The sequence below is a fragment of the Sminthopsis crassicaudata genome, chromosome 5, assembly GCF_048593235.1.
Source record: "Sminthopsis crassicaudata isolate SCR6 chromosome 5, ASM4859323v1, whole genome shotgun sequence".
Taxonomy (NCBI): Eukaryota; Metazoa; Chordata; class Mammalia; order Dasyuromorphia; family Dasyuridae; genus Sminthopsis; species Sminthopsis crassicaudata.
In genome coordinates this window covers 93,106,113-93,125,000 of record NC_133621.1, presented here as the reverse complement: position 1 = coordinate 93,125,000, position 18,888 = coordinate 93,106,113, and the positions used below count along the sequence as shown (strand labels likewise).

Below are 18,888 nucleotides of genomic sequence, written 5' to 3'. Positions count from 1 at the left end.
GCATGCTGGGTTAAAAGTTAGGGTAGCCATCAATATTTCAGGTTCAGGGATTTCTAAATCACAAGGTAGAAAAGAATCATAAGGCAACTCCTTATTCAAAGTCTTGTTGGAAATCACTAGCTGTTGGTTTTTGGAAGATCACAAGGATGGCAGGAGGGGGAGGGTTATTGTGCTAACTTTTTTAGAACTCGAAAGATGCTTGATTTCATCAGTGTTTTACTCTCTTCCCAAGGAAGATCATAGATAAGCCCAGTGGGATTTAGGACATGATCTTTATAAATTGCTAAAAAAAAAAAAAAAAAAAAGAAAAAGAAAAGAAAAAGAAAAAAAAAAGAAAAACCTTCTCTGGGAGTTAACCTCCTAGTGGCAAGTCTCACCACACTTATAAACCTTTTAGACTGGGCCTCAGAAAACAGACTCAATTTCTCTGAGGGGAAGAGTACTCATGACACCCTTTTAAGTTTATATTATTAACCTTTCCTCTATTGCTTTCTTAAATCTAGGCAATCAACAAAACAATAAATCAAGCTCTTGCTGAGTTTGAGGTTTAATTGCTCACATGGAAAATATAATAATCAGTTTTGAGAGCTGATTGGACTTGATTCCTCTCTACCTCTGGCCAGAACTTAAAACCCTTTTCAGTTAAAGTTAATGTTCTATTTAAGAACCTGAGTCCTATTCCTTACAAACATAAGATATCATATTAGAACTGTAGTGGATGACAGTGTTTTATGTCTTCTTCATTACCAGAATTTCAACAAAAATAGTGTACAAATAAATTTGCATCATTTTCCTATAGTACTTTATATGCATTATAAAAAAATTTCAATCAGATTTGAATCAAGGTTGCGTCATCATCAATTGTAAACTCTTTTCACAGGAACAATATGGATTGCCTTTGGGAAATTAATCACTCATTATTTTTAATAACCACACTCTTCTTCCTGAAACAAAATTCTATCAGTCATCTTCCAGGGATGCTTTATGATTACAAATCATGAAACACTACAGTTCTTGAAGAATTGAAGTTCCAGGTTGCCTAAAGGGCATTTGAGAGGTGTTTAATGGGTGTGAGTAGCTACAAGGTATTTTCATGGAAGAATTATGATGGAAAAACAGTACAGGAGATCATCAAGGAGATGTATGACTATAAAAAAGGAAATGTACTGGTCATGTTAGTGAGATTGAAGGATGACTTTTGGATAATCTATGTGCTCTCTGCATAATTTTAGGAGAGAGGAAAAAGCTTCTAGCACAATGAATATATCACTTATGGAAAATTTATTGGAATATAAGGTTAAGAGTCCCAGCATAAGAAGTCATGAATAGTTTGTGATCTGCTCATAACACTGGTCACAAATCCCTTCAAGTATCATGCTAAAAGATGGGCAAAGGTAGGTGAGATGATAGTACAATTAATTGAATTTAGAATAGGTGAATGGTAAAACTCAAAGGATAATCATTCATTAGTGATTTAGTATCAACTGATTGAATGAGTAACCCTACTATGTGCTTGGCAGAAGATTCAACTTGGAACATAGCTAAAACACTGTATGTTGCATCTGCAATCTCAACAGACTAAAACATTGAGCCAAACAATAAAAAAAATCATACAATCTTGGACTTCATTAAGAAAACCATAACTTCCAGGGTAAGAAGGTAAATGTCTTACTGCACTCCACTCTGGTCAAACTGGAATATTAAGTCACATTCTGGGTGTTATAGTTTAGCACCATTTATAAACTAGAGAAGGTTCAAGGGAGCACAACCAATTATGGATGATTGAAGCATCTAGACATACTTAGCTTGGAGCAGAGAAATCCTGTGAAGGACATGACAGCTAACTACACGGATTTGATGAGCCCTTGGATGAGGGATTACTCTTGTCTGTTTGTCCATCTTAACAGTTTGATTCCAACTTACTTTTGGCTTACTCCATATTACTCTTCTTAATACATTTCTACATTCCTATGAAGTTGGTAAAGGAGAAATTATTTCCTTTTTATAGAAGAAATGAAGTGACGTGCAAGGACACATAGTTGACTTATTGATAGAGACAGTATTTTGGTGGAGAAAGTAGTTGATTGAGTCAGAAGAGCAGTGTTCAAATTCTAATTCTTCTCCTTACTAATTTTGTACTATTGGGCAAATCACATGGCCTCTCTGAACCCTGATTTTCTCCATTAGTAAAATGATGGGTTTGCACTAGATACTGGTGTTCTTAACTTTTTTCTTTTCTTTTTTAAGTCATGAACCCTTTTGGCACTCTGGGGAAGTCTTATGAATCCCTTCTCAGAAAAAATTGTGTTTTGTTTAGATCATTCATAATTGAAAAAAATGCTGATTTTTAGTTAGAGCATCATGAAAATAAAATGTATTTTCCCATAGAAGTCTACAGATCAAAAAATTAAAAATAAAATAAAATAAATAAAATTTAAATAAGTTTGTAGTCTCCTAAAATCTATTCAAGGACCCTCTGGGGTTCTCACAGACTTCAGATTGAAAATCCCTGGACTAGATCATCTCTAAAGTTTATCTATATTGAAATTCCATGATTCTATGAGTTTCTCAATCAAGTGTTCATGTTTTTGCAAATTGAAATTAGGAGATAATGCATTAAGGGAAAAATAACTTCACAAAATATAATAGAAAAATGCAAATTGATTTCATTATAATTACAAAACAATAATTCCTAAATATCAAAATTATATAATATTAGACCTGTAAGCAACTTTAGTAATCATTTAGTTCAGTTTTCTTGATTCATTTTCTAAATAACATACTTTTGTGAATGGAAAAATATTTTATTGTTATCTTTCATTTTTATATCACCTCCATTTTCCAATTTCCCCTTTCACCTTGCCAGTGAACTATTCCTCTTTACAAAGAATCAAAATACAAGGTGGTTATGGGGGTGGGTTAAGAGTCATGAGGAACATAAAATAAAATAAACAAATAAAAATAAGACTCAAGCTCAGACAGAAATAACTTATCCATAGTAACATAAGAATTACAGAAAACAAAGCCTGAACTCATCTCCTATGTTCATTGCTTTTTCCATTTTGGCTCATCCCATGGCAATCTAGTTCATTCCAAAAAGAAGACCAAGACTAAAACAATCAGTGTCCTCTCCTTTACCCTCCATCAATAAAAACTTCCCAGAATACTTTAAGTATATATAAGAATGAAAATGATTGTTCAGTTTTTTAGTTCCCCTTTTTCCATTCTAAGTATCTTGTTGAATAACAGCTTCTAATGTAAACAGAGATTAGTGGGTGACCCTCAAAAGGCAGTTTCTTATCCCACCCTGACTTTCTCTTTGGCCTTCCTGCTATCAATGAAAGAACAATGTTGATAGGTATGTAGATTTAATCATTCCCGCAAATTTTTAATATCAGAAATTGTTGCAACCTTTATTAAAGAAAAGAACACTCTTTGGAAATATTAAATCTTTTTACTGATGTCAAAACAAATGAAGAAAATTGATCTAGATAGCCTTGGGACCTGCTCTTAAAATTTCATTTACAGCAACTTCTCTCTCTGGCTAATTTAGTTTCTCCTTACTGTAGTGAACTCAGTGTCATGGTCAAGGACTGCAAATGTGTTCTCTTGAAGGAAAGTAAACTCAGTAAGCTATTTGAGCTTTCTTTCCTTATTACCCCCAATAGACTAAGACATTTTCCCATACCATATAACTCTATTGGGATTCTCAGCAAGAATATTAGTGATTTTATTTTCCACTTTAATGGACTACTGGTTTCACACTGTTTAATTCTGTCAAGGACATGGGTCAGTTTTTTATTAGTTTTGATTTCATTACAAAGGTCATTCCATAAAAAGAATCTCAGAGAGGAAGAGACTACAAGTTATGCCTGAAACCCTTTCTGCAGTTTCAAACTTCAAATCTAAACTTGGTGAAATGGAAGATATTGCTGTTTCTTTTATCTTGAATTATATGAAAATATCCAAAAATTAAAAATTATGGGGAATTGGTTTACATAACTCTTGACATCATACATATTTACTAATCTTTCTTAACTCTGTTGGGGGAGTCTGGGAGGCTTCCTTCTGATATAAAGGATTGGGATACACTTCTCACTTCTCTGGCTCATTGTACCTAACTAGATGAGCTGAAAATCTGTATGTTGGACACTCCCTTAAAGAGAGTCATTAACAAACACTCAGACTCACAAAGTTTAAAAATTGTATTTATAAATTAATGAAAATAAATAGGATTTGGGATTGAGCCCACAAACTGTAATAAGATCCCTAGTCAGCAGCTGTTCTCAAAGACATCTCTAGTCTTTAGGATTTGTAATACTGCTTGGGTGGGACTCTAGTTAGGATTTATTTCTCCACATTTTCTGCCTGCACGCCAGTCATTGCTTCTTTGAAGCATTTTTTTAATTCTTCTTTCTTCTTCAGTCCTGTAATTTGTCATCTCCCAGTGGTATAAAAATCAGGAGAGAGGAAAGACACTAAATCATACATTAAGGATCCCTATGGGTTGTATAGTTACTCAGAAAACTACATATCACCATTATCTATGTTCTGTTGTATTTTAAAAAAACACTTTCCAGTTTCTTTCAATCAAGTAAGATCTACAATCTGTATGGTATTGCTTCTTCAAAGCTACCAGAGGGGGCAGCTAGGTGGCAGCTAGGTGGTGCAGTGAATAAAGCACCAGCCTTGAATTCGGGAGGACCCGAGTTCAAATCTGTTCTCAAACACTTAACACTTCCTAGTTGTGTGACCTTGGGCAAGTCACTTAACCCCAGCCTCAGGGGGAAAAAAAAAAAAAGCTACCAGAATTGGGGAGAATGGATGTTTGGCATCTCCTCTCAATCCTCTCAATTTTATCAGTATTTCCCGTTGCTACCATTTTCCTACAATTCCATTGTAATCTCTTCTCAGAGCTAGGTGGTGCAATGAATGGAGCATTGAGCCTAATGTCCACTTCCTCCAGCTTTACCTCCTGTATCATTTAAAATCTTACACTTAACTTTCAATGCTACCCCTACCCTGATAGCACTCCCCAACCAACTGCCCCTACTAAAAGCATTTTCTCCTTCCTCAAATTTTACTTGAGTACTCCTGAATCTCTTTATTTTGTTCCTTTGTCTCTCTCCCATACCATCATATTATTACACTTATTTACATATTTACCTCTACCCCATCCAAAGTAAAAATAAGCTCTCAGAGGGCAGGTTCGATTCAATTTTTCATTTTTGTGAGTGGCTTTTGTCATTGGCAAACTCTTCTTTGAGACTATATTTTCTTTTAATGTAATTATCCAGAAGCCATATAAATTCTCCTCCTTTAAAGAAATAAAGACCATTGTGAAACAGTATCTCTAGTGCTATTCACATTACAGATAGTTAACAACTGTTTGCAGAATTGATTTGAATTAGCACACCTCAATTTCTCTTTTGTTCAGAAAAAAAAGAAAAAAATATTCCAGGTGTTAGGACTCTTTCCAAATATCCTTGAGGTATATATTCCCTCTGTTGTCAAAACAGAGACTGCTACTTTCTCCATTAAGAATCCCCCTATTCATCTGACAGAAACAAAAACTTAAATCTTTCAGCTGAAGCCCAATTATACTAAATAACTTCTCTTGTGAGAGGCACAAAAATAAGCTTACAAACAGATTAAATAATGGGGTCAAGGTTTCAGCCTTTTCTGAAGGAGTTTCTTAAGTATCAGGAACTAATTGAAGAAAAGCTCTTGAATTGCTTTGCACATCTCTTTAGAGAAAACAGATTGACTTGAAATAATACAAAATAAACTTATTATTGTATTAAGTCTATTTAAATGCTTTGTGAATAGGAATTGATTCATTTTTGTCTGTTGTCCCAGAACTTGGTACAGTGCCTAGTTTATAGTAGGCATTGTTGATTGATTAATCCACCTTATTTTATTCTTTATCTACTATCTTTGATACTCAACAGTCTCCAACAGACTATGCCTCTACTCAAACTTTCTGGATTTCATTCCTCATTGGGAACCATATTATATTAATCATCTTGCCTATTGATGCAATTTCTCCCAAAGCCATTTTGGAAGCAACAACAGTAGAAGAAACCTCTTTAATTTAATCACTCAGAGAGTAACCTCTCATGATATCTACTCTATGTAGAAATATAGTCCTACCAAATCCATGGTCAATTGAATTGAAAAGCAACATAAAACAGTAGATAGAGCACTGAATATGGATTCAAGAAAAAGGAAGACTTAAGTTCAGATACTACCTTAGACACTGTGTGATCCTGGGCAAGCTGGTCTCTCAGTTCCTCACTATAAAATAAAGAAGTTGAACTTTCTGGTCTCTAAGGCCTTTTCCATTTCTAAATCTATCGTATTATGATGCTATAAATTGTCTTTAACTGAGATTTTAGCTCAATATAATAAAAAATGTGATAGGGAGGCCAAGAAAAGCCAATATATAGTAATATAACATACAAAATGAGCAAAGAGATAATCACTGTATCTTAGGATGGTCAAACTACATCTGGAATATTAACATGGAATTATATGTTCTGTACATAAGGAAAGACATTGGCATGCTAAAGAAATGCAGCCAAGATAGTGAAAGAACTTGGTTGAAGTAATTGCAAGTGGTGAAAAATGAAGAGATCTAGTTCATTTGAAAAATAATTATACTTCGCAGTGCTTGTTAACACTTAAGAACTTGGAGTGCCAGAGACCACTAAGGCAGTAATCTTAGAGCCATATATATGGACCAGGACTAGAATTGGCCTAATAATGGGAAATTTTTCCAAATAAATCTATTCTATTGATAACTATCTAGTATAAAGAAGCAAAGTAAGGAAATAAAAGGTTGTAAAGATTTTTAATTGTTCTGCATAATTTTCTTTTGAAGATTGGTGTGAGAATTTTGACTTTTTATGTTTAAGATAAAATATCAGAATATAAATTAAATAAAAATAATTATACTTCTTTTTTTGATCTTAAAAGACACAACTAATACTAATGGGTGGAAGATATGGAAAGGTAGATTTCAGTTCAATATAAAAAAATGATTAAAGCTTTCCAGAAAGAAAATGAGGTGCTAAAGGAATGAGAGGTAGAAAGTTCTCTATCCTTGAAGATATACAAGAGAGGTTGAATGTTTGCTTGTCAGGTATATTTTAGAGTGAATTGATGCTTCAGGTAGAAATTGGATAGGTGACCCACTGATATTCATTTCAATTCTGAGATTTTAATGCATTTTACCTATAGATTTACTGCTAGATAAGTAAAAAAAAAAAAAAAGGGTGGTCTATCCCTTCTTTTAATAAAAAAAATAGTCATTTATTACAGAGTCATTAGTACTCTATTAGACATCTTTTCAAAACAACAGCCTAGTTTTCTTCTCAGTAAGTTATAGGATTAGATTTACCAAGCAAGATGTTATATGAAGGGCAAACTGAATTTTATAACAATTCCACTATTGATCACAACTATACTCTGATCCATCTCACTGAAAAACTGTCAAGAACAACTCAAAGCTATTTTCATTGTTCATTGACCTTAGAACCTTTGATTCAATAGACGGGAACTGTATGTGGACCAAAGCTTATGACCTTGATATAGACTATTAATGTTTTTTCTGAGCCTGAATCAAACCACCTTAAACAAATATAAGAGGAAGCAGGAAGTCTCATGATAGATCCAAGCTCTGCTTTAAATGGTGCCTTCAACTTTCCATTCATTTTAAGAACAGCTTGTTACAATTATTAGATTATAAGGATTCAGTGTGGGTACCTCTGCAAAGATAGATAAGAAAAGTACCTTTCATTATGTTGATGACCCTTATTAATGAGGAGAAGCAACCTGGAGTCATGGAAAGAACATTCAAATTAAAAACACAACCCCAGCTTTAATACTTACTACCTATAGGATCCTCAGCAAATCATTTAAACCTTCTGAGATTCGCTTTTTTCATCTTTAAAATAACTTGTGGACACAGAATTTGTGAGAAAAGTTATACATAAAATGGCTTACTACATTATTATTGTAGAGAGGTTTTAAGAAGCCCCTGTATTTTCTGGTTAAACTTTTGACAGTAGAGGCAGCTTTGAATTTAGTATATCCAAATCAAAGCCAATATATTTGATAGGCAGACTCTAGTATTTAAAGGGTATAGTGATTGGACCACTGATTTAATTGGCAGAGGGAAACTCAGAGGTAAAAAGACTCCCTGTCCCAATGGAGGAGAGTACCAATGTGTTTTCCCTTAGTTGCCTAAAATAAGGCAAAGTTAAGTGACTTGCCCAGTGTCATATAGTATCCATATGTATCCAAGGCAATATTTAGACCTAGATCTTGCTGATTTTGACATCAGCCATCTCCCTGTTGTAGCGTATTGCCACTAATATCAAAATGCTCAACATTCAACTGGTTAAATCATTCAGTTATTCAGATAAGTACATCTAACTAACATCCTGATAAGGTCAATGAAATATAATTCTTTAAAAGAATGTACTTCTGAAGCCATATTTAAATTTGTTTTGTTTCTTTTATGGAAAAGAAGAAGAACTTCTAACACATTCCCTAAATATGTTTTAGATGAGTTTTCTCTTCTGTCTTACATGCATAGCAAATCAACAAAAAAAAATTTCTCTACTTACCATAAGCTATGGTATGAAAACTTATCACTATTATGAGAGTTATATGCCTGCTTTTCATATCCATTTTGGAGTATTATGAGCACTTCCTTTAAAAGTATTCAGCCCATGCTGAAATGGGTTGCAACAATATGTCTTGGGGTTTTTCTTGTGGGATCTTTCTCTAGAGATGATGAATGAATTTTTTCCAATAATTATTTTCCCCTCTGGTTCTAGTATGTCAGAACAGTTTTCCTTAATGATCTCTTGAAGAATGCTATCCAAGCTCTGTTTTTATTGTGGCCTTCATGTAGACCAATAATTTTTAAATTATTTGTCCTGGATTTATTTTCCATGCCAGATGTTTTTCCAATGAGGTATTTTACATTTTATTCCAGTTGTTTCTTGAATGAATTTCCTGAACTTTTTCTTGATTGATTCTTGATGTCTCATAGAATCATTATCTTCCATTTGTCTAGTGATAGTTTTTAATGTGTGATTTTTCTTCAGTTAGTTTTTGTATCTTTTTCCATTTAATTAATTCTACTTTTCAAGATGCTGTTTTCTTCAGCGGATTTTTTATTTGCATTCAGCCAATTGTATTTTTAAGAAATTATTTTCTTGTGCTTGCTTTGGCAGCACATATTTTAAAATTGGAATGATACAGAGAAGATTAGCATGGCTCCTGAGCAAGGATGACACGCAAATTCATGAAGCATTCCATATTTTTCAGACCTGTGAGGAGGAAGACCTGTGGACCAAAAAAGAGCTAGAGATCATTATTGATCACAAAATAGAAAAATTTGATTATATCAAGTTAAAAAGCTTTTGTACAAACAAAACTAATGCAGACAAGATTAAAAGGGAATCAATAAACTGGGAAAATATTTTTACAGTTAAAGGTTCTGATAAAGGCCTCATTTCTAAAATATATAGAGAATTGACTCTAATTTATAAGAAATCAAGCCATTCTCCAATTGATAAATGGTCAAAGGATATGAACAGACAATTTTCAGATGATGAAATCAAAACTATTTCTACTCATATGAAAGAGTGTTTCAAATCACTATTGATCAGAGAAATGCAAATTAAGACAACTCTGAGTTACCACTACATATCTTTCAGATTGGCTAAGATGACAGGAAAAGATAATGACGAATGTTGGAGGGGATGCAGGAAAACTGAGATACTGATGCATTGTTGGTGGAGTTGTGAATGGATCCAACCATTCTGGAGAGCAATCTGAAATTATGCCCAAAAAGTTGTCAAACTGTGCATACCCTTTGATCCAACAGTGTCACTATTGGGTTTATATCCCAAAGAGATCTTAAAGAAGGGAAAGAGACCCATATGTGCAAAAATGTTTGTGGCAGCCATTTTCATAGTGGCTAGAAATTGAAAATTGAATGGATGCCCATCAATTGGGAGAATGGCTGAGTAAACTGTGGTATATGAATGTTATAGAATATTATTGTTCTGTAAGTAATGACCAACAGGATGAATACAGAGAGGCTTAGAGAGACTTACATGAACTGATGCTGAGTAAAATGAGCAGAACCAGGACATCATTATATACTTCAACAACAATATTATATGAGGATCAATTCTGATGGAAGTGGCTACCTTCAACAATGAGAGGATCTAAATCAGTTCCAATTGATCAGTAATGAACAAAATCAGCTACATCCAGCAAAAGAACACTGAAAAATGAGTGTGGACCACAACATAGCATTTGCACTCTTTCTGTTATTGTTTGCTTGCATTTTTGTTTTTCTTCCTAGATTATTTTTATCTTCTTTCTAAATCCAATTTTTCTTGTGTAGCAAGACAATTATATAAATATGTATACATATATTATCTTTATCATATACTTTAACATATTTAACATGTATGGGACTACCTGACATCTAGGAGAGGAGATAGAGGGAAGCAAGGGAAAAGTTGGAACAGAAGCTTTTGCAAGGGTCAGTGTTGAAAAATTACCCATGCATATGTTTTGTCAATAAAAAGCTATAATTTAAAAAAAGAAATTATTTTCTTTAGTCAGTTTTACCCAACTTTTGGCTTTTTCTTGAATACCTCCCATTTCTCCAGTTTTTCTTCTACCTTTTTTATTTGCCTTTTAAAATCCTTTATGAGCACTTCCAAGAAACTTCTTTGGGCTTGAAACCAATTCATAACATCCTTTGGCATTTTTACAATGTGAACATTTTGTCTTTTTCTGATTGGTGTTTTGGTCTTCCCTGTCACCATAGTAGCTTTCTGTGGTTAAGATTCTTTTCTGTTTCTTGCTCATTTTCTTTCTTTCTTTTTTTCCTATTTTGTGATTTTTAAGATTGAGCTCTGCTCCTAGGATCAGAGGTTGCTATCCCAAGCTTCTTGTGAATCACTGAACCTTGGCTTTGAACACAGAGGCCCCTTGTATTTGGTGACTTGCTCACAGCAAAGGGTAGCCCAACCTAATCTCTCCAGGGAACAGCTTAGTCTTCTGAGCCCTCAATTTGCCTTCTGCACTAGGACTGGAAGCTACCCCACTGGTCTGCTTTGCTACTGAGCTGGGACCAAGAGTAGCTCATTCATCTTATCCTTCTTTTCTTAGACATTCAGCACTATCAATGGTGCTGCCTACCCGTTTTGAAATCTTCTTCTCTGTTACTATCTAGAATATTAAATGATGGGCTATATAGCTAATTCAGTCCTTTCTGTAATTAATATCCCCCAAAGAGCTTCTATTATTCATCAAGGATTACATCTTCTCATAAGAATCAAACACTTTCTCCTATCACATTTCCTCATCTAGGTATTTAATCCTCCTTTCTGCTACAAACAATCTTACGTTTCCAACTATCATCAGAATTATTCAATTAGTGTGAAACAACCTTTTACCTGCCTAACTCAACCACCTCTTCCAGTTTTGTGTCTGTCAATAACAGAACATTCCCCTAAACACCCAACTCAAAAACTTTTAATCTTCTTTTTCCTAATCAATGTGCTCCTAATTTTGTCCAGCCTTTCTTTGTGATGTCTCTCAGTTCTTCTCCATTATTTTTTCTTTCTTATCAACACCTCCCTAATCCAAGGTATCTACTAATCCATCCTACGTACTCCCAATAGATTAATCTTTCTGAAATTTTCCTTCTATTCTCTTCCTTCCTTGCTCAGAAATTATCAATAGTTTTCTGTTGCATACAAGATCAAGTCCAGACTTGACATCCTCTCATTTTAGTCTCTCTATAATCTAGTTTTCTTCTATCTATCCAGTAAGATCATTTCCTCCCACTCAACAAAAATTCTCTGGTTCAACAAGCTTATCTCCTTTTTGCTCCCCTTCCCTAATACCTTCAAGCTTCTCATGCTTATTTTTCTGCTACTGATCTTCCTTCCTTCAAGTCCCAAATAATATCCCTCCTTCTACCAGAAGCCTTCCCTTATCCTTTTTAATTCCAGTGTCTTTTGTCTGTTAATTATTTGCTATTTATCTGTTGTCTAACATGCTTTATATATATGAAATGATCGATTAATTTTGTATCATTTGTTATGACTTCTTTTTATAATTAACTGATTTTGTCTAATAACTGATTTTATCCTACAACTACCTAAGACATGGTTCTTTTTCTCTGAACTTAGTGCACAGATTCAGCTGGCCTGTAATGTGTTAAATTTAGAAATTCTCTTCCTAGATAATTATTCTGTTATTTCTTCAAGGAATTCTGATAAACTTGGGGGATGTGATTTCTTCTAAGAAAGTCTGTTCTGGTATCTTTACAACACCAAGCCATTTCTCAATGATGTCTAATTTGTATCTAGAAGATCTGCTCTATTATGCTTTAACTCTTATATCTTGACTCAACCCATGAAAACTTTTTGGGCACAGGGGGAAGGTGGTCTCTGCTAGCACCTTATTACTAAACTTCCAACTAATTATATTGTTGCCCATGCCTCAGCTATGTAAACAATCATGTTTCCCTCAATTTCATAATGTTACCTACCCTTCTCTGTCCTTTGTTCTGAGCTTCCTAAAACCTATTTTTAAAAACTTTCCCCTTCGTTTGAAGTCGTAGCTAACTGGGAAAGTTAAGATCCAATTTAAGAATAAAGTTGTGCTTTACTAGTAAATTGATTATGCTTAGTACTTTGTACCTCAATTTACTTTATTTTAACTTTTACATATATTTGTTTACATTTTGTCTCCCTGACTAGATTATAAACTCCTTGAGAGAAAGCACTATCTTTTGTCTCTTTTTGTATCCCCAGTGCCTGGCACATAGGCAGTTAACAAATGTTTATTGAATGATTGCTTTAAATATTTACTGATGCATTTCCCTATCTTGTAATGCTTTTCCCTAATCCTTAATATCTAACAATTTTCCCCAAAATTGAATATAATTTTTTTTGTGAAACTTATAACTACATACCTGAATCCCCCAGAAATCTGTTCAATTCTATCAGTCTTATAGGACTCAGCAAACGGTTGCCTTTCTTGATAGATGTGTTGATATCTATCAGGTATCACCATACCTGCCTGCAATCTTTCCCACTGAGGAGACTGAAGCTGGCATTCACTTGAATGTGAGAGTTCTAAGCTACAATGGGATAAACCAGTTGGTATCTCCAATAAGTCTGGTGAGCCCTCAGGAGGAGGGACCACTAGGCTGAGTAAGGAGGGTAAACTGGCTCTTATTAAAAACAGAATTGTAAATGCTATTGTTCTGACCAAAGATGCAAGTGAATGTATGAATGGCCACTATCCTTCCAGCCTGGACAGATTAGGAAGACCTAGTTTGGGGGGAAAAAAAAAGTCTAACCGGTCCCCACAGACCTTTGCAGCTTTCCAGTGATTGTTCCTTTCTTTGAAATTCTCTGGTGTTTATATTCTCTAAGATTTTTCTGTGTGACTCTATATTGTTTTCTAATTTGTATAATTTATCTCCACATTGAGATTATAAGACGATTGGAACTGATCTGGTTAATGATTTTTACTGTCTAAAGATCTGATTATACTGCCTGATTTCAAAATGACTCTAAGGACCAACTATATTGAATTAGAATCTTGGGGGAGATGGAGATGCTTGAAATGGACTGCTTAAAGGGGATGGCAGGTACAAAACCTAATTTTGCTTAGGACTGGCTCTGAGGGAGTCAGGAAGCAGTGATTGGAAGTCTCCCAAAGACAAATTTACCTGCAAGGAGGGGGGAAAAGCAAAAAAGAGGGAAGGTAAGGCATTGCTGGGGGAGGAGATAGTTTAAAATGTTCAAAAGTTGAATGGGCTGCCTTAGGAAGTATTTGGTTCTCTTTGGCTGATTACTTAAAGTGAAATCTTATTGATCGCATTCATTCATTAATTCAGCAATTTTTTACAAAGTACCTGTTATATGTCAGGTACTATTAGAAAGAGTGGTTTTATTCAATTACACTTTGGATTAGATGTCCTCCTTGGTCCCTTCCATATCAGAATGCTGCACTTGTAAGTGAGTGGGTAACTTATAGGCAAAGACTCTTAGTTAATGTATTAAACAAGATTCATAGTCCCATTTTAATGTGAATTGTTTAATCCAGTCACATTGCTTCCTGAGGACTGATTGAGATTATTTCACTAAGGGAGTAGAAATTTTAATAAGAGCTGGGGAGAAGGAAAGCAGTTTAGGGTGGAGTCATTGTTGAAACAAAACCTGAGAGGTATAAGTCAGTCCTAATTAATATAATGATTATATAGAGAAAATGTAGAGGTATTCCAATAATGTCAATTCATACTGCATATTTTCATAAGATTGGAACCATTTATCATATTTTACATACCATATTTTATATAACTTCAAATATTATAAATTAGAACACATACAACCATGAATCACTATTTGGAACCTTGTGAGACAGGTGCTATCTTTATCCCCATGTTATAATTAAGGAAACTAAAGCTAATTAAATAATTCGCCTAGGGTCGCACAGCTAGTAAATACCTGATTTGAACCCAGGAATTGCTGACTCCAGCCCCAGTATTCAGTTTACCACAGCATTAACATTTGGACCTTCAGGAAAAAGTCTGCTGTGAGCAGTGTATGAGGGGAAGAAAGAAAGAATAAATTTTATCTACTTCACGGTTTTTCTGAGGAATGATCTTGTATAGGTTCACTATCTTCTGGGTCAACAGTAATGCCTTCTTATTCTGAAGGAAAACAAAGCCCTTCCTACTTGAGTTGAAAGGTAGGATTTTTCAGGGAGAAATCCTACTTTGTTCCAATACCTGCAAGTTCTCCTACATAAACTATACAAGTTGACCCTGTTTATATACATTCAAGCATACTGTTTGCTGACTCTATCATTTTTTCCTAGGCAGAAAACAGAAATACCTATTTGTAACCACCACATTGATGTATTCAAATTTTAAGGAAAAAAAACTGCTTTTCTTTTGCTCAAGAGGCTCTAGAGGGCATCATAAGCTCAGATTAACTCAGCCCATCAGGTGCCAAACTCTGACCATCAGCAATTAGGAGAATATGTTATAATAGTTCTTTCTCATAAGTGGCAATGCTGTATTGTGACTTTCCAAGCCTTTAGATTACATGGGGTTTTATGCTCTTTGTTTCCTCCATAGAGAAGTAGGCTTAGAGGAGATTGGAAACTCTCTTCAGTCACCTACTGGTTTCCATGCAATTATTCTTCCTATTGAACTGAAGAATAGCTTTAAGACTTACTACTGTGTCTTTGAAGGTGATTTTAGTACATTGCAGGTAGATATATAAAAACTATAATGCATCACATATTAGGTTTAAGTTTCCACACCAATGAAATAGAAATAGAGGAATCTTATCTTATTTTCTGAAGGGTCATTTATTCTCTGGCTAGCATAGTGCTGTGGTAAAAGAACAGCTGTCATGAGTAGAGACTTCACATATGACAAAATGTTCTGAGACACATACTAAAATTCTAGGGTACAACTAAGGCAATCCTTGGAGGAAAATTACAAACAAAGGGGAAAGAATTATTAACAGTACATAATTTTTAAAAACTAGAAAATCAACTTAAAATAAACTTAAAAATTAGCACAGAACACAAAATTTTAAATAAAAAAGATGAGTTAAAAAGATATAACTAAATATATAAATAATAAAATTAAATATTAATATTATAAGTGTACAATAATAAATAATAAAATTTTATTAAATAATAAATAAATAATGAAATTAAGAGCTAATTATTTTAACATAAATGTGAAACCTTTGAAAAATGTAGTTTGTTAAGATAGAGGGAGACTAAATGTCCCATGAAAATTTAGTCTTTTCTCTGAGAACTTACATCCTGTATAATTCAACAAGCATTTATTAAACATCTACTGTATGCAAAAGAGAAGGATAACTGTCTATCACCAGTTGTCCCAGTCTTGTGGTCTCCCCTTAAGTTAAGAGCTACTTTTCAAAGAAAGGAAGTATAAATAATGTTGTAAAAATTCAGGATACTGATAGTAGAGTTGACTCTAAATAGGATGCCAAGCACACTAAGCAGGCTATGGAACAGCTGTGTTCATGTATCACTTTAGGGGTTAAAGAAACTAGAGAGTCTTTTGTTTACTTATTTATTATTATTAGAGCAAGTCCTTGAGCCTGAGCATTCTTGATGTATTTTTCCTACAGTGAGGTAGAAGTAGTATGCTGTTGTGATGATTTTTTTATTCAGTGAAATGATGCAGTATCTGATTTTCCACCATTCCTAAGAACTCTACTGTCTGATACTTGAAGAAGAAAAAAAAGCTCTAATCCATCAAATCCATTTGATCTGAAACAAAATAACTGTATTAATGAATATGACAGTGGGTATTTCAAAGTTTTCTCATTCTCTTTCTAAAGCAATTTCACTCACTAATAAATTATGCGCTCCAGGGCTAGAAGCTGCCTCTTTCTCTGCATTGCTGGAAAAATACATTTGCTTCACTGTATATTTTCTTGCAGCACAGTGTGAAAGTATCTGAAATACAATTTCCAGGCTGGTAATCTAATGCAGTTTAGGGTAGAGTTGTCAGTCCTTTCTTTCCTTCTTCAGAATACATTTTCAAGTCTTATGTTGCCTAAGGTTGGAGAGTTCATTTTTCCCCTTCAGGCACATTAAGTGAATAAATGACCTCTCAGAAAATAAGATAAGGTCCCTCCATTTCTATTTCTTTTGGTATGGAAACTTAAACCTAATATATGATGCATTATAGTTTTTATACATGTACCTGCAATGTACTAAAATCATTTTCAAAGATACAGTAGTAATTCTTAAAGCTATTTCTGTAGTTCAATAGGAAGAATATTTGCATGGGAAACAGTAGTTGACTGAAAACAGTTTCCAATCTCACCTAAGCATACCTCTCTAAGAAGGAAAAAAAGCACATAACAGCCAGTGCAATGTAAAGGCTTAGAAGGTCACATGTAGCATTGTCACTTATGAGAAAAAAGGAAAAAAAAATGATCATAACAGATTCTCCTCCTAATTGCTGATGGCCAGAGTTTGGCACCTGATGAATTGAGAGCTAAGCTAAGCTTGTAATGCCCTCTAGAGGCCAGTAGCCAGGATCAGTCCTGAAAGATGGGATGAGAAAACTTACTTGAGCAAAATAAAAGCAGATTTTGAGTAAAACAATATGGTGGTTACATTAGGTGTCTCTGTACCCTGCCTAGGAAATAAATGATAAAAACAGCAAATTTTGGTGACATGTATACAAACAAGGTCAACATATATAGATTGAATAGGAGACCTTGCAGAGATTGGAAGAAAGCAGGACTTTCTTGCTGAAAATACTAGTTTTCAATTAAAATGGGGAGGATTTGGCCCTCCTGAATAAATAGCTAGATCATTGACCTACTGATAATAATAATATTAAAAATATTAATATTGATAATAACTAACATTTATACTATATTTTAAGGCTTATACCTTATAGCATTCGATATTGCCTTTTAAAGGCAAAATGACTATTTCAGGTCATTGGGGTTAAGTTTACCTGATTTCTGCCCCAGTAGTGGTCTGAAAAAAATTGATTCTTATGTTAACAGGCCTAATTATAATGATTGTGATAGAAGTATGAGCATAGAAAAACAGGAAGCAGGAGAAAAAAAAGCCAAAAAGACTCTTATACTGGAAAAGAACTAGGTCACAGATGCTAGCACAAAAGGAAAGAAGATCAAGCTAACATAATAAAAGAAAACTTGAAGACAGGGAATAAAAAAGACATTTAGTAAATCATGTCACTGCACTTGTTGTACTCTTTCTGAAATGTTTCATATCCTTTATATTATTCATGTGTGCCATGTACCAAAGAATGGGAGAACATGGAGTATAAAGATTATGTAGCCAAATTCCCAAAATACAATTTTAACTTCAGTCAGTGAGTCAGTCACCCCTTTATATATTACAGATCATTTCCACATTTAAGGTACTGTTGGGCTAAAAAATCCAAATTAAAATCCTACCTTGAAAAAAAAAAAAGCTTTTCCCCAATCACATTTAATTTTAGGGCCTTCTCTCTATTAATTCTTTCCTATTTATCTAGTCAATAGCTTGCTCAAGATATATTTATTTGTATATTGAGTTCCCCATTCAATTTTAAGTCTTTCAAGGGCAGGGACTATTTTTGTCACTTTTTGTACCCTCACTGCTTAGCACTATGCCTGGCACATAAAAAGTGCTTAACAAATGTTTTTTGATTCATTGTGTAAATCCAGTTTTCTCTAAGAGTAAAAATGAGGCAGTTAGCTGTGAACAGTCATCAGAACCACCTGCTTCTGCCCAAACTGACACATTTTAACCCAGGCAAGCCACAAGTTCCAGAAATATAGCAGTAGTGGTAAAGCAGCTGTTACTTTCTCTGATGAAAATATGGACACTGACAGTAACTTTGAATTTCTGAAATGACCAAAATAATTATGTATGTTTCAGTGCTTGGGAAGGATTGAGGGGACCATAAAAGTATCTAAAGATGAGGACAATGCATAAAACTGGGGCCACCTTTGGTGCTTCTATTTTTTATGTGATAATTTATTTAGTCAATCAAGTAAGTGTGCTTACTGATCATCTGCTACGAGACAAAGAATGTGCTAGACACTGTACTTTAATAGTATCTCAGTTAAAAATGTACTTTTGTGTATTTTCTATGAATTTTTTCACATTTCTCTAATATTCTTTTCATTTTCCTGTCTTCTACCAAAACATGTTATTCTTTCTTTCTTGGTAAGCAGGCAATAAACATTTATTAAATATTTATTATGTACCAATTACTGTGCTAAGCAATGGGGGGTAGAAATA

General features: G+C 34.0%; 1 protein-coding gene and 1 non-coding gene across 2 annotated transcripts in view; both read left to right on the top strand.

Annotated features, from left to right (window-relative positions):
• Positions 1 to 18,888, top strand: part of CNTNAP2 (contactin associated protein 2) — a 2,674,182-nt gene that overhangs the window by 2,488,492 nt on the left and 166,802 nt on the right. The window lies entirely within an intron of this gene.
• LOC141545279 (U6 spliceosomal RNA) lies at positions 9,233 to 9,339 on the top strand. The gene has a single exon (XR_012482957.1). It is a non-coding gene; the product is annotated as a U6 spliceosomal RNA (small nuclear RNA).